A 22,910-nucleotide genomic window follows, 5' to 3' on the forward strand; every position below is an offset into this window, starting at 1 on the left:
GACCAAGGCGCCCCTCCCTCCAAGCAGAGCCCCTAACCCTTGCACCCCGCAGCCCTGTTTTAACCATGGGTATGGTTTGAGTGGCCTGTTATGGTAATCAGTGCGCATAGGATTCAAAATGCCTTTACCAAGTTAATCAGCACCTCGAAAAGCCCCAGGCGATCTTTGGTAGAGTGAACGGAAACTGTCGCAGCTCTGTGGTGAAACAAGATACCGTGTCAGGTAGGATAAATCGTTTATTATTGCTCTTACTACCGTGTGGTGCAATAACCCTGAGATACTAAGGAGGATGAGTGGCTGAATGCTGCAGGGACTGCTCTTTGGTATAATCATCATCTTAGGGAGTACGCATGCTTGAATGTAAGTTGCCTCTCACTGATCCAAGGTCTAATTACCCTGAGATGTTACCCTGATTGCACTCGTTTTTTTCTTGCCTCTGCCCCCCTGATTGTGCTGCTTTTCTTGCCTTCTGCCCCCTGATTGCACTCGTTTTTTCTTGCCTCTGCTCCACTAATTGTGCCATTTTTCTTGCCTCTGCCCCCCTGATTGTGCTGGTTTTCTTGCCTTCTGCCCCCTGATTGCACTCGTTTTTCTTGCCTTCTTCCACCTGATTGCACTAGTTTTTCTTGCCTCTGCTCCCCTGATTGTGCTATTTTTCTTGCCTCTGCTCCCCTGATTGTGCCATTTTTCTTGCCTCTGCTCCCCTAATTGTGCCCTTTTTCTTGCCTCTGCCCCCCTGATTGTGCTATTGGCAATGTAAATGACAATGCCATTTATTTTTTTTGTAGGTGGCTCTATGTGTGGGTGGCTCTGTCTGTGTGAGGGTGGCTCTGTGTAGGGTGTAGCTATTGGCATTGTAAATGACAATGCCATTTATTTAACGGTTAAGCTATTGGCAATGTAAATGACAATGCCATTTATTGATGATTTAAAAAAAAAAAAAAGAAATGTCATGAGCAATGCCAATAGCTCTACCTTTAATGATGCCGAGACCATTGCATTGTAATGTGCAGACGTTTAAGGTCTCTGTACACTGCAGCCAAGGCTATCTGCACCAAGAAACAGACCATGCATGCAATAGTTACCGGGTGTTCCACTTTAGGCCACACCGAAATGTGCTCATGTACTTATTTAATAGCATTCTTTATGCTTTATGGGTTTATAAACCAGAATTCTGTTTTACACTTTCGGTGATGCATAGGGAGGATGAGACATATTGATCCCACTTGAAAAGAAACAGCATGGCCCTGGACAAAATATGTTAAAGAATTTTTACAATAAAAAATAAGTTATTTCACAAACAATTGCATTTCATTTGACTTGTAGTAAAATAAATGTCAGCACTGAAAAAGGGGGATGGCAGACCTGGACACCATAAGACATGGGCAGAAGACTGTTATAACCATTAAGACCTGATAAATAGGTGTGACATTACATTGAATAAGTTGCATCAGATTGTAACTTCAAGAGCCATATTTCAGAGTGAAACATCATTCTAGGAACCTGAGAGACTGAAAACTCATTTGGTACTTGTAACCATACCATAATAATAAAGTGTGTGGTGTACAATAAATATACTTTCCCATCATCAGTATCTAGAGAAAGTGTATGAATCAGTCTCCCTGACCCTACATGCGTGTAGTTGAGAAGATTTACACATACACTTTGATCGTGGGCTTTTGGGGAGGCCAAAGACAACATGTGGGTATTTTTCTCTGGTGTGCTAATTCAGAGAGAGTCCTACCAATTTTCCACCTATGAGCAGTGCATTAAGTGGACTGAAATTGGTGAAGAAGCTCTAAGGCCCACATGCATCAATATCGGCTTTTGCGAGTTCTAAATTGCGAAAAATAACGATTTGCAATTTAGAAATCGTAAAAGCCTATGCATGAATATTTTTGCATTTTTTTTGCAATTCGGTAAAAATCGCTATTTTATTTATTTATTTATTATTTATTTATTTAGCGATTTGTAAAGCGCCTGGTGACCCGAAGGCATCCCCGCGCTGTTAAATTAGTGTAGACCGAAGAGGAGGGGATACTGTAGTGGGTACTATTTGGGGAAAAGGAAGGTTTTCAGTCTTTTACGAAAGAGTGGGTAGCAGGGTTCCAGACGGAGGCTGCGGGGGAGTGAATTCCATCCTGAGGACGCTTTTACCGCAAAGCGTCGACCACCGGTGCGTACTTTTCTGAATCTGGGGACAATGGCCAGGCGTTCGTTATCTGAGCGCAGACGTCTAGGGGCTTTATAGGGGATGACCATGTCTTCCATAACGGCAGGGCCTACACCGTTGATGAGTTTATGGGCGGTGCACATAGCCTTAAATTCCACCCTCTGACGTACTGGGAGCCAATGTAGGGCTTTGAGGGCTGGACTGGCTGGGGCTCTGGAAGGAAGGCCCATGATGAGCTGCGCCGCCGCATTTTGTGTCCGTTGTAGTTTAGCCATGGTGTATTCAGGCGCGCCGAGGTAAATGGCATTGCTGTAGTCCAACCGGGCAAGGATAAGGCCTTGGACCAGTAATTTCCTTGATACAGGGGGAAGAAGTGGAAGGATCTTACGTATGGATCGCATGAGTCCAAAACAGATGCCTGCTGTTTTGGCTGCTTGGGTCTTCATGGTCAGTTCTGGTTCCAGCCAGATTCCCAGTGTCTTAATTTCTTTTTTCGGGGTAGGTACCTCACCGAAAACGTCTGGCCAGACCGACGAGGGAATGGATGTCCATTTCTTGCCCATAAGCATTATTTCAGTTTTTGCTCCATTGAGCTTCAGCGATGACTCGCACATCCAGAGATGAATGTCCTGGAGGCAGTTCAATAAGTTCTCTGGATGGTTGTCAAGGTGAGATAGTGAAACGACAAGTTGCGTGTCATCCGCATAACTCACTGTTTTTATTCCATAGGGGGCAATGACGTCTTCCAATGGGGCCATATACACATTGAACAGGGTGGGACTAAGCGAAGACCCCTGAGGGACTCCGCTTGAGAGTGGAAGAGGGGCAGAGTGTGAACTGCCGTCCCACACCTGGAATGAGCGGCCTGATAGAAAGGAGTCTATCCAAGCAAGCACCTTACCCGCGACTCCTGCCCTCGCCAGCCGATGGAGAAGCACACGGTGGTCCACCGTATCAAAGGCTGCACTGAGGTCCAGGAGGATCACCGCCACTGACCCTCCTGAATCCAGAATGCACCTTGCCTCCTCGATGACAGTGAGGAGTGCGGTGTCCGTACCATGGCCAGGGCGGAATCCCGTTTGTGACCGGCGCAGGAGATTGTTAGTTTCAAGGTATTGGGATAATTGCCCATTGACCAGTTTCTCGGCCATCTTGCTGATGCAAGGGAGAAGCGAAATCGGTCTGTAGTTGGCCATGTCTGCAGGATCCAAATGTGGTTTTTTGATAAGGGCCTTAACAACAGCGCTCTTCCAACTCGGGGGGACACAACCTTGTGATAGGGAGATGTTGATAAGTTCCATGATAGTAGGAGCTATGGTAGAGGACACTGTTTTTAGAAATCTGACAGGGGCCGGGTCAAGAGGAGAGCCGCTTTTCATCTTGGCCAATGTTGAGACTACTTCATCCAAAGATATTGCTCTGAATGTGAGTAATTGAGGATGTAGGCTATTACCCATAATATTGGTAGTCGCCTCATTGTCCGTGTTGAGAGATGGACTAGGAGGTGGAAGGGAGGCTAGTATTCGTGTGATTTTGGAATTAAAATACAAAGCCAGTTCGTTGCTTCTGTCCACCAGGGGTGGGTCCGAAGAGGGAGGAACTGGGATTTTAAGCAATTCTTTGGCGATGAGATATGATTCTCTCGCCGAGTTGGTAGAGTTTTTTATTCTGGCATCATAATGAGTGGCTTTAGCGAGCTTTTTTTTTTTTATTTCCGAAATTCTTTATTGTATATAGAAAAATATAATTTTACATACAGGGAAGAGGCTTATACATGAGTGGAAAGAAGAAAAGAGAGAAAAAAAAGAGAGAAAAGAGGAAAGAAGGGGGGTGGGGGGGGCATTCCCGTACTCTTGAGATCATTCGCCAGTTCGTAGTCTCATAGTCCCAAAAGTCTCGTAGTCTCATAGTCCATATTGCATTCCATTGGTGTTCCTTGGCGTTTGTGACCAAGCATTTTGCTCCCCGCGCCGCCCCGGGGGACAGTAGAGAGAGATCCAGGTTATAGGTTAAGTAGGAGATGTTAAGTAGGAGATGTACGCGGTGCTCTGTTGGCGCTAGCCTGTTTCAGCCCGTGACCTCAGATGTATCAGGTTTTACGCCTACGGCGGCTTGTGTGATGACAGGTAGTGGTCTAGAGATTCCCACATGGTCGACTGCTTGTGCGTCTTCGGTGTGTGCTTTGCTGTTATGTTGTCCGCCCCCCTGAGGAACGTGACCCAGTTGAGCCATGCCTGTGGAGCCGCCTTTGATGTGTCCTTCCAGTTAGTTAGGACTACTTTGACTGCGGCTGTTAGCAGGAGATCTATTAGGTCTCTGTCCTCAGCCTTTGTGATTGCCTGTGACGTGAACCCTAGAGCCAGACTTGTGAGGTTCGTTGGTATGTCTATGCCTGTGATCTCGTGGATGAGTGTTCTGATCTTCCCCCAGAAGTCCTTGATTTTGGGGCATTTTAGAAGGAGGTGTTCTAAATCCCCCCTTTCTCTATCACAGTTCCAGCACACGTCGCTGTCTCTGATGCCCACAGTGGCTAATCGCGCTGGTGTCCAGTATGCCTTGTGTATCAGCCAGAATTTTGTCTGATTCAGCGTGGCCGTCACTTTTTTCCTGCTGGTGGACCTCCATAGCTCTGCCTTGGCTTCCTGACTGAGTGCTTGGCCAGCTGTCTCTCCCCAGAAGTTTAGGACCTTGTCATTTAGTTTGGTGTGTTTGGGGCCTAGGATCTTGTAGAGGTGTGCCACCTGGTGTCCTAGCGTGTTCAGGCTGTTTGCCAGCTGTATTATCGAGGGTGTCTGGGTGTTGAGGTTCGCCTTCCTTATAGCGACTTTTATCTTCAGGAAGTTGTATAGTTCAACGCTTTTAAAGTTGTACTCTCCTTTCAGGGTGTCGAATGTTACATCAGCACCCTTGTTCTTAAGATCCCTAGCTGTGGATATCCCTTGGTTATACCAGTCATGCATGTCGAGGATCTTACCCCTGTATTTTAAGGATGGGTTGTGCCAGATAGATTCAAAAGGCCCTCCCTTGATACTTGTGTTGAGAAGTTTGTCAATTTTTAGAAGGGCTCGTTTTGTGTTTCTGAGTACCGGATTTTCTTTGATTGCCGGGTGTTTGGTGGCCGTGAGGAGGGTGATGGGTTTCATACCTTTTAGCAACCCCTGTTCTAGTGTTAGCCATGCTGGTGTGTAGTCTGGTCTTGGGTCTAGCCAGTGCAGTCCCTGTCTAGCTAGGCACGCCTCGTGGAATCGTTTGAAATTTGTTATGTTTAGCCCCCCTTGTTCCTTTGATAATCTGAGTTTCTGCAGGCTTATTCTGGCTCTTTTCCCTCTCCATAGGAAATCGTTCAGTAACTTGTCTATCTTTGTGTGGAAGTCGTCTGTGTTGGTTAGGGGTAGCATGGCTAGCATATAGTTGACCATTGGTGTAAGCATCATTTTTATTGTTTCCACCCTTCCCCACCATGTTGTGAACTTGGGCGACCATCCGTCTACCTTAGCCTTGATTTTCTGGATTATAACCCGTTCATTTTGTTCTAGTGTCGTGCTCAAGTTCCTCTCGAAGAGAATGCCTAGATACTTAATAGGTTTATTTTGCCATGCTAGGCCTGACGTTCCAAGTACTGTACTGGTTGTGTGGATGTTTAGGGGCTTGCATTCTGATTTGTCCTTGTTGAGTTTGTACCCTGAGACCTGGGCGTACCTCTCAATTGTGTCTGTCAGCGCCTTGATAGATCTCTCAGGGTCTTCTGTCATTATTAACACGTCGTCTGCATATGCCGCTAGCTTAATTTTTTCTCCTCCTATTGGCACCCCCGCTATCTCTTCGTTTGTTCGTATCATTGTTAGGAGTGGTTCTATTGCCAATAGGAAGAGGCCGGGTGAGAGTGGGCAACCTTGTCGCGTCCCTCTGCCCAGATTTAGTATGTTTGAGGTGCCCCCGTTCACTACCACTCGTGCCTTGGGGCCGTTGTAAAGCGCCATCACCATCCTCCTGTAGTTGGGTCCCAGCCCGAATTTCCCCATGCAATGATCTAGATAGGGCCATGAGACTCTGTCAAACGCTTTTTCGGCGTCCAGGGCTATCATTACGGCCGCTTTGCTGCTTTGGGCCGAGTGGTTGATTATATGGCATAGCAGTCTGGTGTTGTCATGGGACATGCGGTTTTTAAGGTACCCTACCTGGGAGTTGTGTATGAGTTTAGGTAGGTAGGCGTTGAGTCTGTTCGCTAGTATCTTCGCGTATATCTTGCAGTCTACATTTATGAGTGAGATCGGCCTGAAGTTCTTCGCCTCTGTCGTGTCTTTCCCTTCCTTTGGTATGACTATTATATTTGCCTCAGCCATTGATGGGGTCATGCGTCCCTTGCGGGCGCACTCCTCAAATACCTGCCGCAGTGTGGGTTGCAGTGTGTTCATGTTCTGTTTATAGAAACCTGCTGTAAAGCCGTCAGGCCCTGGTGCCTTGTTCTCTTTGAGGCTGGCCGTGGCCTTCCTTATCTCATCCTCTGTGACTGTTAGCTCTAGGACTTCTCGTTCTCGCTCTGTTAGGGTGGGAGTGGCTATGCTGTTGAGGAGTTCCTCGCCCCCGTCCTCTTTTAGCGTGTCGTCTCTTGTGTAGAGACCCTCATAGAAGTCCCTGAATACCTCCAGAATGTCCTTATTGGCAGTCTGGGCCTTGTTATGTTTGTCTTTGATCGCCCCAATTGTGTGTTGCTTTTGTTTCCCTTTCAGATAGGTTGCTAGATTTTTCCCCGCCTTGTTGGCCGTGCACAGATTGATCGATTTATATTTGTTGATCCAGGTCCCTGCTCTTTCGCTTAGTATTCTGTTCAGCTCATACTTCAGTTTGGTTAGCTCTGTGAGTGTGTTTTTGTCCTCTAGGCTTGCTATGTGGCTGTTCTCCAGTGTTTTGATCTCTTTCTCCAGGTCCTCTATCCTCTTGTTCCTTGCTTTGTTCATTTTCCCTTTTATTGTCATTACTACCCCACGTATGGTCGCATTGAGGGCATCCCATAGTACCTCTCTAGGAGTCTCTGGTGTGTCATTGATTGTCAGATACTCTTTAATCGCTGTTTCTATCTCTGCCTTTGCCGACGTGTGTTGAAGAGGGCCGTCATCGAATCGCCACCTGCGTGTTGGCTTTTCGTTGTGTCTGCCTGAAAGGGATAGGCTTATATGTGCGTGATCTGATATTGTTCTGGGACCTATCTCTGTGTGATCTATGAGGTGTGTGTGTGTTTCTGACATTAGTATGTAGTCGATCCGACTATAGGAGTTGTGAGGGTTGGAGTAGAATGTATATTCTCTTGCATCCGGGTTGCTTAGGCGCCAGGGGTCCTTTAGCCTCAGCTTTGTACACAGGTTTCTCAGGATGTTGGGGCTAATAGTAGGGGAGCGTCTGCAGGGGTGCTTGTCTATTGCTGGGTCCAGGACTTGGTTAAAGTCTCCGGCGACAATCAATAGGTCCTCCATTGGAAGGTTGTGTAGCTGGGTGCCTATCCCCTCCCAGAATTGCTTGTCCTCACTGTTGGGGCCGTATATGTTTGCGACATGGTAGGTCTCTCCCGCTCGCTTGAGACTGGTCACTAGTGTCCTGCCCTGCGTGTCTGCTTGGTAGCTTGTGAGAGATAGGTTTGAATTTTTGCTGATTAGTGTTATTACCCCATTCTTTTTGTTCAGGGCTGGCGACCCCACCACCTCTCCTATCCAGTTAGCTCTTATTCGCTGTATGTCTGCCTCTTCAAGCCTGGTCTCTTGTAGCACATAGATGTCACTTTTGAGTTTCCTTAGGTGCTCGAGCACCTTTCTTCTTTTTACCGGGCTGTTCAGCCCCTTAACATTAAGGGAGACTATTTTGATATCTGACCCTATGCTATTCTGGCCGTTATGTGTCATTGATGCTGTTTTGTGTGCGCTGTGCTGGTGGGCTACCTTTAGGCTCCCCTGCTATCCTTGTCGTGTGCCTAGTCATGTATCCGTGGTTCCTTTTGCTCCTACTTAGTGTGAGTGTAAGAGTGAGAGAGAAGTGACAGATGCAAGAGCTGCATAGAAATGAAAGATAGTCAGTAAGCCCATGTACAGAACCCCCCCCTCCCCTTTTCCCCCCCTCCCTCCTCCCCCATTCTCGCCTTCCCGCCCCCCTCCCTCCCTTACTTGCAAAAAGGGTGTGCGACGACAAAGTTCCTCTGCTCGCATCATCCCTGAGGTAGAGTTGGTTCCTTCTCTGGCTGCTTATGTGCTCTTGCTCGAGTCTCTTGTATATCTTTTATGTCTTTCAGTCTTCCTATTTCCGGGAGCCTTCCCCGTCTTACGTTCTGAGGTAGATCACTGTTCTGCGCCCGCTTGCTTGAGCTTGACATGTGTCTCTTAGTCCGACTGTTCGTTCAGCGGCGACGCGCTCCTCTTTGCTGCCCCTGGACTTTTGTTCTCCTCCATGTCCTCCACTGCTGGTCCCTGTAGGTATCGTCTTAGGGCCTCTGGGCACTCAAAAAACATAGTCTTCCATTTGTCTGTCACCTTGAATTTTGTTGGGCTAACAAAGCTGAAAGTTGCTCCTCTTCTCCGCAGTGTGTCTCTTTGTGCCAGGAATCCCTTCCTTAGCTCCACTGTAGGCTTGGAATAGTCCTGGGTCAGTACTATCTTGTTTCCTGCCCATGTTAGGTTCTGATTTTTCCTGGCGAAGGCAAAAATGGCTTCAGTCTGGTTTAATCTCAGTGGGTTGCAGATTATTGCTCTTGGGCCTCTGCCTGTGGCTGGTTTCCCCGCTGGGACCCTGTATGCCTTTTGTACCTCGAAGCCTCTTTGGAAGGTGATACCTGTGAGTTGTGGGATCATCTCCTCCAGCATTGCGGCACAGGAGCCTGCCTTATCTTCAGCCCCTTCCGGTACTCCTAGTATTCTTACATTGCCCCTTCTTGCCCTGTCATCCTTCTCCGCTAGCTGTTTTTGTACAGCGTTTGTGGCTGTTCTTAGCTCTGCTATAGCCTTGGAGTGCCTACTTGTCTCATCTTCTACGGAGCTTATTCGGCTTTCTGCAGCTTCCATTCTTGTGTTCGTTTTGTGAAGGTCCGCTCTAATGGCCGCCATCTCCAGTTGCATGTTCTCCAGCTTGAGTTTTGTCTCTCTTCCGACCTCATTGCCTTCGTTCACCTTCCGCAGGATGGTCTCCAGTGTGACCGGCTCACCTCTTGCTTTGGTCGGGGACCCCTGATTGTCAAATTTGGGTTTCTTCTGTTGCTCATTTGTTAGTTTCCCCTCGCTGCCCGCCATCGTTCCGATGCCCCTTCTTGACAGGACGCTGATCAGCCTCCCTCCCACTTGTGCCACTTTTGATGTGCTCGTTGGTTTTGAAGTGGGTGGTTGGGCAGCTTGTCTGTATCTGCTTGGTTCCCTGATGTGTCTCGTTCTTGTTTTTGCCTTTGGTCCTGCCAGCGTGCAGGCTGCCCTGGTTGCAGGGCTTTTAGCTCTTTAGTTCTTTGTGACTCTTTCGTGACTCTTTTGTGCCTCTCTCTGCAGTTCCGACTTCGTTGAGGGCTGCCCAAGGTGCGCCTGTGGGCTGTTTTTGGTGGGGTGGTGGCGCAGCGCCCTACAGATGAGTGTTGTGGAACTCTCCTCGCTCCGTGCAAGCTCTATTGTACATGGTCGCTGCCTGAGCTTGATTGCCTGTTTATGTTTATGTTTGCGGCTGTCAGTGGTCGCTTCGGCTATGATTGTTCTGGGGGGGCCGCACTCGCTCTGCCCATCCGGCTCGACTTTCTCTGCCTTTTGTTTCCGCCGGAATGGCTACAGTGTGACCTCCTGATGTCTCATGCCTCTACTTGGGGCCTTTGCTCGGGCGCTGTCTCTTTCCTCTTTCTTTCTCCCCTTTGCGTCTTGTGTCTGGCATGCGGTAGGGGGTGCCAGGTGTCGCGCCCCCTAGCTCTGTGCTGCCCCCTTCTGAATGTGTGCAAAGCTCCCCCGCTTGTTTTTCCACACCCGGTCGCGCCGGTTCCTCGCCTTAATATCTGCCTGCTTTGTCAGCTGCCGGGCGCGCTGTTGGGCTTGTTTCCGTCTTGCCTCCGTTTGGGCTCCTCCTTGCGCCTTGCGCACTCGGCTCGCCTCTCTTTCTCAGGCGGCAGTCTCGCTCCGCGGTCCTTCCAGCTCCCGATGCCAAATGCGCACCCTCCCTGAGCCTCTGGTGATCGCGCGTCTCCGTCTTTGTCCGTTTTCGCTTTTCTTACTTACAGCCTTGTGCCTCCTTCCGCTTCCGGGTCGCCTGCCCTCCGTCTTCCGCTCAGACTCGGGGAAGACTTCCGGCAATGGCGCCCTGCAACCACATACTTCCGGTTCTCTTGGGTTTGGTCCCCGGACGCTAAAGGCAGTTCGGCTTCGGGTAGGTTGGGGTCGCTTGCTTCCGCTTCTCTCCCCTTGCGCTCCGATCTTCCTCCCTTTGTTGTCGCTGCGTCTGGGCGCTTATGCTCATACAAGTCACCTTACGCTGGCTGGCTTCCTTTTACGTCTGTTCTGGCAGGTCCCCCTGGCGCCGCAGCCTTGCCTCAGAGGGTTGGGGCCTCTTTTTTATATTTCGCTCCGTCTCTCGCCTTGCAGCTTTCGTGGCCGTCCCCCTCTAGGCTCGCACCGCCATCTTGCTTCTCTGCGTTGTTGGGGTGTTCAGTGGCTATCAGGCGCTCGTATCTCTTCCTGTCGTTGCCCTCTCTGTTTCTTGCTCCTCTATCTTTTGCACCGATCCTTCCCACACCTCGTGCTGTCTTTTTTGTTGTCCTTAGTTCGGTTTGGCTGGTTGTTTACCCCTCAGGGATGCGGAGCTGACGGACCTAGACGACCGTCTCCATTGCCGTCCAAACCACGCCCCCCGGCTTTAGCGAGCTTTAAAGTAGATTTATAGACTCTCACCGACCTGCGATAGGCCTCCTTACTGGCATGAAGCCAGTCCTTTCTCCACAATCTCTCTGCTCTTTTGCACTCTTTGCGGAGAGATCAGAGTTGGGGGGTATACCAGGGGGCAGAGCCCATTTTCCCATTTTTTTCTCACGATTTTTTAAAGGGAGGATGGAATCGAGAGAGGTGGAGATCCATGTCCTAAATTGTTTGTCGGCAATATCAGAATCAGCCGGAAGGGTAGGAGTTGAAGAGTTAAGGGTTCTAGTCCAGTCTTCCGCCGAGAGTCTGGCCCATGTTCTGTCCCTGGTATATGTTGCTAGTTTATGTGGTTTCCTGAATAACCCTGGTAGATGAAAGGTGACCATAAAGTGGTCCGTCCATGGGAGGGGGAGGGCCTCTTTAGTAACCAGAGAGTAGATATTAGTGAACACTGGATCTAGTAGATGTCCCTTATTGTGTGAGGCTCCGGAATTGGTCAGGTGGATGTCATAGGCTGCCAGGTCATTGATCAAATCAACTGCGCCTGTGTCTAGAGGATCGTCAAAATGTATATTCAGGTCTCCTAAAATAGAGAAGTTCGAGGTAAGATGGGCTAAAGATGATATGGCATCAAGGAGAGATACCGCAAACGGGCCATAGTGGCCCGGTGGACGAGTGGAGAAGTGTGGCTCACTGGTTAGAGGAGGCAGACCCTGATGCAGAGGTCAGACCCGGGACCAGGGTTCAATTCCCGACGCGGCAGGGTCTTGAGCCCAAATGTCCACGGACTTCATAATTCTCGCCTCGGTGCCTACTCGAATCATGGGTTCACACTCTGCATCTCTGGGCAATAGCTTGCTTAATCTCCACTACGGCCCCCCCGCGGCGGGATGCCTGGTCTTCACCTTGGGGATGCCCAGTAGGGGTAATCTTGCAGGGAAAGCCAGGACGGGTTCCCAAAGCAAGCGCTAAGAGACCTGTCGGTGATTTGGCGCTATATAAATCGAAATTAACATAACATAACATAACATAAATCAGTAGACCAGACAGCGAACTTGTCGGGGCTAGCTGGATGGTGAACAGGCAGCTTTCAGCATCCAAAATGTGGGCATCGTTGGCTCTGCACAAAAAGTAGTCCCGGTAAATGATGGCTAGTCCACCACCTCTGCCAGTGGGGCGGGGTTGAGACTGAATGAGAAAGCCCGGAGGAAGGGCTATGACTATATCCGCATCCGAGTGGTCGGTAATCCACGTTTCTGTAAGAAACAGAATATCCAAAGCATGGTCTGCTATAAGATGATTAATAAGCAGGGCATGCATGGGTAAGGACCTGCAGTTTAATGCGGCTAGTTTTAGACCTGGGGGGGAGACTGGGGGTTTAGGGAGTTGTAGCTGAGCTGGGTAGCATATAGTGCAGCTCGTAAAAGGTCTTTCCAAATCGTGTACGTAATTACAGGTGCTATTATTAGAAGGTCTCAGACTGAGTATGTCTCGGCGGGAATAGCTTACCCTTGTAAGAGCCAGATCCGACAAAGGGTCTGGCCCTGAGCCCGGTCGTGCGCGGACGGGCGCAGACGGGCTTGCCTTAGGCGCGCCTTCGGCGCGCAAACGGCGCTCCCGCTGCGCTCGTCCGCTGCGCTTGCATGACTGGCACATTTATGGGGTGATGGGGGCGTGGCCTCCTGTGTGGGCGTGTCTCCGCCTAGTGACTGCGAAGAGGGGGAATCCCTGTTTCAGCGATAATATCCGCTGTGTCAGGGGGTCTGCGGGGGACTGCTCGGCGAGGTGCACAGTGCCCGTGAAGTGAGTGGAGAAATTTTAAAAGTTTCAGCAACAACAACAATTTTAAAATACAAGTCCTCCGGCTTCCGCCTCAGAGGTTTACACAATCTACCGTCGCGCGTTTACTTCGGCGCTTAAGTAGGCTGTCGGGTGGGCGTGGCCTCCTGTGTGGGCGTGTCTCCGCCTAGTGACTGCGAAGAGGGGGAATCCCTGTTTCAGCGATAATATCCGCTGTGTCAGGGGGTCTGCGGGGGACTGCTCGGCGAGGTGCACAGTGCCCGTGAAGTGAGTGGAGAAATTTTAAAAGTTTCAGCAACAACAACAATTTTAAAATACAAGTCCTCCGGCTTCCGCCTCAGAGGTTTACACAATCTACCGTCGCGCGTTTACTTCGGCGCTTAAGTAGGCTGTCGGGTGGGCGTGGCCTCCTGTGTGGGCGTGTCTCCGCCTAGTGACTGCGAAGAGGGGGAATCCCTGTTTCAGCGATAATATCCGCTGTGTCAGGGGGTCTGCGGGGGACTGCTCGGCGAGGTGCACAGTGCCCGTGAAGTGAGTGGAGAAATTTTAAAAGTTTCAGCAACAACAACAATTTTAAAATACAAGTCCTCCGGCTTCCGCCTCAGAGGTTTACACAATCTACCGTCGCGCGTTTACTTCGGCGCTTAAGTAGGCTGTCGGGTGGGCGTGGCCTCCTGTGTGGGCGTGTCTCCGCCTAGTGACTGCGAAGAGGGGGAAGAGGGGGAATCCCTGTTTCAGCGATAATATCCGCTGTGTCAGGGGGTCTGCGGAGGACTGCTCGGCGAGGTGCACAGTGCCCGTGAAGTGAGTGGAGAAATTTTAAAAGTTTCAGCAACAACAACAATTTTAAAATACAAGTCCTCCGGCTTCCGCCTCAGAGGTTTACACAATCTACCGTCGCGCGTTTACTTCGGCGCTTAAGTAGGCTGTCGGGTGGGCGTGGCCTCCTGTGTGGGCGTGTCTCCGCCTAGTGACTGCGAAGAGGGGGAATCCCTGTTTCAGCGATAATATCCGCTGTGTCAGGGGGTCTGCGGGGGACTGCTCGGCGAGGTGCACAGTGCCCGTGAAGTGAGTGGAGAAATTTTAAAAGTTTCAGCAACAACAACAATTTTAAAATACAAGTCCTCCGGCTTCCGCCTCAGAGGTTTACACAATCTACCGTCGCGCGTTTACTTCGGCGCTTAAGTAGGCTGTCGGGTGGGCGTGGCCTCCTGTGTGGGCGTGTCTCCGCCTAGTGACTGCGAAGAGGGGGAAGAGGGGGAATCCCTGTTTCAGCGATAATATCCGCTGTGTCAGGGGGTCTGCGGGGGACTGCTCGGCGAGGTGCACAGTGCCCGTGAAGTGAGTGGAGAAATTTTAAAAGTTTCAGCAACAACAACAATTTTAAAATACAAGTCCTCCGGCTTCCGCCTCAGAGGTTTACACAATCTACCGTCGCGCGTTTACTTCGGCGCTTAAGTAGGCTGTCGGGTGGGCGTGGCCTCCTGTGTGGGCGTGTCTCCACCTAGTGACTGCGAAGAGGGGGAATCCCTGTTTCAGCGATAATATCCGCTGTGTCAGGGGGTCTGCGGGGGACTGCTTGGCGAGGTGCACAGTGCCCGTGAAGTGAGTGGAGAAATTTTAAAAGTTTCAGCAACAACAACAATTTTAAAATACAAGTCCTCCGGCTTCCGCCTCAGAGGTTTACACAATCTACCGTCGCGCGTTTACTTCGGCGCTTAAGTAGGCTGTCGGGTGGGCGTGGCCTCCTTGGTGGGCGTGTCTCCGCCTAGTGACTGCGAAGAGGGGGAATCCCTGTTTCAGCGATAATATCCGCTGTGTCAGGGGGTCTGCGGGGGACTGCTCGGCGAGGTGCACAGTGCCCGTGAAGTGAGTGGAGAAATTTTAAAAGTTTCAGCAACAACAACAATTTTAAAATACAAGTCCTCCGGCTTCCGCCTCAGAGGTTTACACAATCTACCGTCGCGCGTTTACTTCGGCGCTTAAGTAGGCTGTCGGGTGGGCGTGGCCTCCTGTGTGGGCGTGTCTCCGCCTAGTGACTGCGAAGAGGGGGGAATCCCTGTTTCAGCGATAATACCGAATTGCATAAAAAATGCAAATTTTCAATTGCGAATTCACAATTCCCATTCATTCCTATGGGCCAAAATGCCCATAGGAATGAATGGGAATTGCGAATTCGCTATTTGAAATCGCAATTCATCAATGCATTTCAAGGGTGGAGAGGGGGGTCCAAATGACCCCCCCCTGCACCCATGAAATGTACTTTTCAGTATAAGTTACAGACACACATGTCCTAAGGACATGTGTGTCTGTAACTTAACAGTTTAAAAAATGCATTTTTGTGCATTTTTAAACAATTTCGCAAATTACCACGAGGTTGAACTTCGTGGTAATTTGCACTTCCTATTTGAAAAATCGCACTTTTTTTTTAAATGATGCATAGCATTTAAGAAATCGCACAATTGCGATTTCTTATATGCTATCGCAATTTTGGAAATCGTAAAAAAGTTGCAACTTCTAAAATAACATGATGCATCCCAAACAGCACTTTTGGAATCGCAAACGGCCGATTTTAAGGAATCGCACCGTTTGCGACTCCAAAAATGCTTGATGCATGTGGGCCGTTAAGAGGTAAGGCCAAAGAAGTGTAACTAAGAATCCTTTCCAAGAGACATGGCTAAAAATGCGTGAACCAGAATACTATGCTCCACACAACAGTAAACCTAACAACTATTTGTGTGCCTTTCTAAGTTTTATGTTTGCAGACATATCGCAAACACGGTCTATGCCTAAAACAAGCCAGACCTTTTGGCTTTGCTAATGCTTTTTACCTGTATCAAATACATGAATAACAATGATTTTATTGTGAAAATGTCTGCCTTTCACACCAATTTTCTTTGCAGGCTGTCACTTTGTTAGACACTTACATCTTTTTCCCCCCACATCTTTCTGAAATCCTCCATATGCGTATCTCACACGTTATCTCTTTCATCATCTGAACCGTTTTTGCACTCTTTCTAGTGTAACTTTCATCTCCTCTTCTTCAAAATCTACACCACACACACCACTGGGGGCTGTGCTGTTAGTGCTGCAATTTGTTTACGTTCGGCGATGTCTTGTCTATTTTGAACGTTGTGTAACTCCTCTACTCATACCTCCACAGTTACAATTTGCATGTATGTGAAAATCATTCTCTGTGTGCTCTGCAGAGAGGCCAAAGACTGGAAGTGCATGTAGTCTCAACTCCTTTAGGACCCACTGACAGACACTGAGAAAATGCCGCTGCATTCTGCCTCAACTCCAGAGCTCTCAATCATATCCCATCGTAACAATACACCCACAGTTTCTACTCTATGACATCTCGATGTGACTCAGTTGACAGTATGCCCTGCACAAGAGCCATGCATACAAACAACAACAAATGCACAATGTTTGGAAAAACTAAAACTATCAAATAATGCACTCAAGGGATGGAAGGTGGTACCATGACTCCCCAGACATCCCCTTGCAGGTGAGTTCAATCACCCACTGCGCCCGTCTACAAGGGGGTCTCTAATCCCTCTTAAAAATGCAGGTGAATTGCTGCCTGTACTGTGAAACATGGAGCAGCTTTGAAGCAGCCGGCCCATATTTTACTTGAATGCTCTGGCCCAGGGTAGCAAGAGTTTGCGGCTGCCCTGAGGGGATCACATTCAACATATAGTGCGCACTTTCCCTGTTTACACACGGTGCAACTGTTTAAAAGGTACGCTGCGCTGGAAACAGGAAAAGTGCACCCTTATCATAATAAGGCCACAGGATGTAAAGTTTAGTAGCAAGTAGTATGGTTAAGATGCCACAGGACCTGGTGCAAGTAAGGAAAATTACCCCTTTGATTGCTGTTGGGATAGTAACATACAGCAGCAATTTACTAGGCTGGGGCAATATTTTTGTCAACTCCGAGTAATCAAAGTAATTTCGGTAATCCCGCATTTTGATGAGGAATCACTGATAATCACGCCTGCTCACATAATTTAGTACAGGAACAACTAATTTAGACAGTGCAAGTGGATGCTTGTGCAGTTGTTCATGTTCTTTTACATTTAGCGCTATTCTACTTAGCACAAAATGCATCCTCTTGTCTATTTTTGACATGAGGATGCATTGTGCACTAAGAAAATATTAGAGCTATATGCTGAGAGTAAGTTGGGAGGAAAATCCTAGCTCAGCACATTTATCAAGCATGAGTGGCTGCTCACGCTGCTATTCAGGTTCTGTAGCATTTATTGCTATTTCTTAGTGCTAAATACATTTTCAGGTACATTCTGGACGAAAGGGTGCATTTTTGCATTAAGAAAAAAGCGTTAAATGCCCGGTTACGCTTCTTATGTAGTTCTGAATAATTGTGCAGTAATTGCATGGTTCAATTGGCTCTGGTGCCACTGTACCTGTTGCACGAATGGAAGCTAGACCCCTGGTACTAGCATGAGCTCATACACAGTATATGAAAACAGTGAGCTGGTGCCTCCAAAAGAAAATACTACGTTTAGTGCTATGCAGAGGTGTTGTTCCCTTGGTGCAGCAGGTGCAGTGACACAAAGGCCTAGAGTCCCGAGGGGCCTACTGAAAGCTGATTATTGCTGTATTTTACCCTTCAAACAATGGCCAAAGTGCCCAGTTTCTTCCTTGCACTAGGGCCCAGGCCCCACCAGCTAAACCTATATCCAACTTAAATTTCCCAGACATTCCAAGTCATTGTAGTGAGAAAATTAACATTAATGCTAAAAATGTGACATTTAACGTTTTCCTTTCAATACAAACTGGCACAGACAAGTTGGTGTGGCACCCTGCCTCTTCAGTGATTGATAAACACTGTGGAAATTATGCACAGATTAACAACAAAGCAAATGTTTGAGGTAAAACAGGAGAGACAAATAGATACCCATTTAGTAGCTCATTGTACAAAGTGGAACGAGAAAACATGTGATTAATCCTTGCTTCCCTGCTTTCCTGAACTGAATGATCTTAGTGAAATATTTTATTTCAGCAAACCTCCATTTTCTTCATTATCGGATATGAAGGCAGCTTCAAATACATGCTTTAAGTATGCGAGGCGTACAATGTCTGGTGTTTCATTTATTAGACTATAATGTTTATTTATTTCTAAGAATGTGGGCCACCTACAGGGTGCACATTACAACTTACTTTCCTCTTAGTTCACAAAGGGCATTGTCACCAGGGCACGGTACAGAAAAAGTTCCAAGTTCACGTTTAAAAAGTCTCACTTTTGATAAGGGCCTCTCAGTGCAGCGATATAATGTGACTATCAACATCAAAGCTTCTGCATGCACTTTTTTACATGGTTTGTTGCATGATTTACATGGCGAACTTTTCAGAGCTCACTCAGCTTGTAAGATTGCTGAGACAGTCAATCCTTGGCAGGGAGAGAGAACAAGCTCGTTTTTATTCTTTTTTATTTTCACTCCCAGGAGTAGAATGGATGGGCCAAGAAAGGGAGAAGCCCTACTAGCAGGAGCATCTGCTGCCAGTGCTCAGAGCACAAACGTTATGAAAACATTATCACCAAGTCCTAGGTCGCTGGTCAAACAAACTTCAGACCCTTTGCCGCCCCACTCAGGCTCCCTGTGACTTTTCACCATTCAAGTGACCTTTTTGTCACGCTTCTCGTATTTTAAAAGCCGCAACTGCAATCAGTCTCTAACTGATATGGGAAGTGTGCGCCCCTCACGATAGAAATTGCGCACTCAGGGAAATCAAGGTGTATGCACTCCGTACAGGGAACATTGCTTGCTAGGCTCGCGGGAGTCGCTGGCTCTCGCAAAAGCATGGAGGCTCACGGAAAAAACAGGCCTCTCAACCAATGACAGGGTCCCATTTTTATTTGGTGCTCTTGCTTGACGACTCTTGTGAGCCCAACTGCCAAAATATACAATTATATTTGACCATTAATATCTCACAAACTACAGAACAAATTTACACAAAATCATAAAAAACACACTCTGCAGATTAAAGATCTAGCTTCCTGCCAAATTTTGTCCTGCCCCAAGTTGAAACTTGCTGAGAGATCATGGAGAAGTTCTCATCTCAAACACTTGAGGTCGAGATGAAGCACCTACAACTGACATATCCGAAGCTCAAAAGCAGAATACTTCAGGGTGCAACTTGACAATAACAAAAACAGACCCAAAAACCTTTTCGAACAAGCAGTCTGCAAATCTAACCATCATTCGATGGATTATGGGTCATTACCAAGCGAAGATGAATTTTCCATTTATTTAATTGAAAAGACCAGGAAAATTGAGTAAGAACTGGAACTTGCCTCCCAACGCCTACTAAACTAGGTTCAGCCCAGTCTCCTCCCAGTGTAACACTAAAGAAAGTCACACTCTTACTATACCACAAAATATAATACTACTTGGAATGCTTTCAAACTCCCAGATGAAGCCGACATACTCAAAACAATAATATCAATGAAACACTCTATTCACTTTCATGATCGTCTGCCCGCCAAGCTCACCAAAGATCTTAGATCTTCCATTCTCCTACGCTAGACTAAGATGGTCAATGCATCTTTATCTCAGGGCATGATTCCTGATTGCTTAAAGCTAGGACAGAATATCCCAATCCTAAAAAACCCAAATGTGCACCTGTCTGACCGTAACAATTTCCATCCAATTACCAACATCCCGACACAAGTAAAGTTACTAGAGAAATGAGTGCATCTGTGTTAGATTTGGGGGGCTCTAGTTGGCAGAGGTAGGTACCTTTGACCAAATAGGGACCCTTGCGTCTAGTCAGGGTAAGGGGTTACACTCCTAAAATAACCCCTGCTCACCCCCTTGGTAGCTTGGCACAAGCAGACCGGCTTATCTCAGAGGCATTGTGTAAAGCATTTGTGAACACATACAGTGACCCAGTGACAACACTACAGATGGACTCCACACAAGTTGTAGTATAAAAATAAGTAATTTTATATAGACTTAACACAAGACCACAAATGACAAAAATCCACAATATTGTACTTTAAAAATGGTAGAATTAGCTTAGTTCTCTTTAGATTTAAAATGCGACACTTTAAGTTCAATGTACCTTTGAATGCGTAACGCTATACAACGAAAGTGTTGCAGGGAAGGTGATGCGTCAGTTCCTTACACACAATAACGGTGATGTGTCGGGTCCCTACTGCTGCGCAGGGGATGCGTCAGTTCTTCTCCGCGTGGGGAGGTGATGCGTCGGTTTCTTACTGCGCTTCAGTGGCGATGCGACCATCATCGCCGTGATGTGATGAAGATCCGGTGCAATGAAACAAAATGGGATCTTCTTGATGTGACAGCGATGCGTGCATGCCTGACGGGCTTGTAGCCACTCAACGATTCTTCGGAGCCACGACAGGTCCTGCGACATGCTTCTCCGGTGATGCGACAGGGTCTGCTGCGACGGCGACACTCTCCTTCGTCTTGAGTCACGCTTCCAGCTCCCAGCGAACGCAGTCTCTCGGAAAGCCCAGCTCAACAGCAGACACTTCAATTCCCAGCAAGGGAAGGCAGGGGAGCTGGTTGGTGAAGTCTGTTGTACCTGAGACTTTAGTAGGAGGAAAGCTCCATCTCAAGCCCCTGGAGATCCTTTACAAGTTGATTTGAAAGTAGCACAAAGTCCTTACTCCTTTCATTGGTAGTCAGGCAAAGACTGTAGGCCAATCCCCCAAACAGCACTCAGCTTAGGGATAGTCTCCTCCTCAGTTTCTCTGGTTCCTCTCCTCAGCAAAGGTTCTTCTTGTTTCCCAAAAGTGAATTAAAGTTCAGGGGTCTGGGTTCCCTCTTTTATAAACCGAAATCCTTTGTCTCTGAAGGCAGAGAGTGTCTGTGCCTGGTCCAAACCAGTTCTGTGCAGTCCTGGAGCACCTTGTTTACAAGACTGCTTCTTTCCTTTGACAACGTGGGCCAGGGACATCAGACGCACCACAGGAGATGGAGCCAGCATTGTGGAAGGCAGGCACAGACCTATTCAGGTCCCAGGTGCAACTCCTCCCACCAATCTACATGCAGATCGCTCTATTCAGCCCTGTGCTGACTCGCCCTGTCTCCGGGAATCCTCCAGCCCCTGTTACTCAAACTCCAGACAAGGAATATACAGCCTAGCAGAGACAGGCTTGGCTAGTTCGGCAAGAAAATACCTACTTTCTAAAAGTGGTATTTTCAAACACAGAATGTCAAAACCAGTTTCACTAAAAGATGTATTTTAACATTCTGAGTTCAGGCATACTAAACTCGAATTTCTACCTAGTTCCCTGAGTCAGTTAGGATTATAAGGTGTTATAATCAAACTGCCCATTCTGGCCTAAGGGGAACAGGTAGCCTTGCAATAGTGAAAAACGAAAATAGCTGTAATTCACTATCAGGACATGCCACACACATCAGGGCATGTCCTACCTTTTACCTACAATGCACCCTTAACTTGGGCCTACCATAGGGGTGACTAATATGCAGAAAAGGGAAGGTTTAGGGACTGGTAAGTGGGTGCACTTGCCCAGTCAACATGGCAGTACCAGACTGCACACAGGCTCTGCAATGGCAGACCGGAGACACACTTTACAGGCTGCTTCTGTGGGTGGCACAACCAGTGCTGCAAGCCCACCAGCAGTATTTGATTTATCAGCCCAGGGTGCCCACAGTTCACTGTACTAGGGTCTGACAGTAAATCCAATAAGCCAGTCATGGAGTCACTAATCCATACATCAATTTACAATGTGGAAAGCATATGCACTTTAGCACTGATCAACAGTGGTAAAGTGCCCAGTGTCATAAACCACAAATCCAGGTCAGACAAAATACAGGAGGAAGGCAACAAGTTCAGGGATGACCCTGCAAATAAGGCCAAGTTCAACAACCTGCAACTCTGCAAACACATTGAGAAATGTCATCTCCTTGACCCTTTACAATGGGTCATAGCACTGAAATGGCTAACAAACATTGTAGATTATGCCCAGAGATTGCCGGAACAGAACGAACACTGATTGCCTGCTTAATCTCTCCTCTGCATTAGATACGGTCAAACATGACAACATGATTAACCTTCTGGAGAATAGGGTGCGTTTATCTGGTCCCGTTCTAAACTATTCTGCCTTGTTCCTACATAAGTGAACACAAAGAATAGAAGTCAATTAAACCCACCCTGACATTACTCCAGTCTCGTTTGGAGTGCCTCAAAGTTCCACCCACTCACCCATGTTATTCAACTTGTTCATAGAACCTCTCACCGAAATTCTGAACCTTTCAAACATTACATTCCACATGTACGCTGACGATACACAATTGTACTTGAAAATGTCCTCTCCCGAAGACATCATAACTCTTAACTATACCCTATTGAATACACAACAATGGTTAACCTGCAATCCCCTTATGCTCAACACCGCCAAAATGGAATCCTCTTCATCGCACCCCACAATCACTCTGCCCCCCATACAAGAATAGCTAAAACAATGAACTGCTCTCAATTGCACCCCCCACGTTATTGACTATTAAATCACTAGGTATAACGTTGAATAAATACCTGAATATGCAAGATCATATCAGTGCAACCATCAGGGGAGCCAATACCATTTGAGAACACAAAAAAAAAAGAAACAAACCCTTCTTGCCCCCTGATAACTTTCAGTTAGCAGTCCAATCTTTTCTCATCTCCCGATTACACTACGGGAGTCCTACTATTGCAGGGTTACCTAAAGAAAGGCTGGCGCAGCTAATGGCCACACTGAACTGAGCAGGTAGGCGCATCATGAATTCCAGAAGATCCAATCACATTACACCAGACCAAAAACATCTAAAATGGCTCTCGTTTGAAGCAGGGATCCAACTGAAGATAGCCTGCATGGCGCACAAGGCCCTTCACCATCGAACTTACGTTCAATTGGCCAGAAAACTTGAGCTGTCTAATGGTAGTCATTCCTAAAGTAGCGCCCACTCCCTACTGTTGAAATCACAGAAGTTCAGCAAAAAGAAAACTTACAACCGCTCCTTCGTTGGTCTAGCCCCAAGAATATGAAACACACTGCCACCCGAATGTAGGTCAAATCCCCG

At 47.8% G+C, this 22,910-nt stretch overlaps 1 protein-coding gene across 3 annotated transcripts in view; it reads right to left on the minus strand.

Annotated features, from left to right (window-relative positions):
- LOC144820365 (arylsulfatase A-like) overlaps nucleotides 1–22,910 on the minus strand; it is a 317,042-nt gene that overhangs the window by 288,659 nt on the left and 5,473 nt on the right. Inside the window, exon 1 of one of the 3 annotated variants that reach the window (XM_078677925.1) lies at nucleotides 22,384–22,447. The exons of the other annotated variants lie outside the window; for them this stretch is intronic. The gene's annotated coding sequence lies outside the window, so the exon portion shown is untranslated. Of the gene's footprint in view, nucleotides 1–22,383; nucleotides 22,448–22,910 lie in introns of those variants that run through there. 3 annotated transcript variants of the gene reach the window in all.

This window comes from Lissotriton helveticus, chromosome 1_1, assembly GCF_964261635.1.
Source record: "Lissotriton helveticus chromosome 1_1, aLisHel1.1, whole genome shotgun sequence".
Classification (NCBI taxonomy): domain Eukaryota; kingdom Metazoa; phylum Chordata; class Amphibia; order Caudata; family Salamandridae; genus Lissotriton; species Lissotriton helveticus.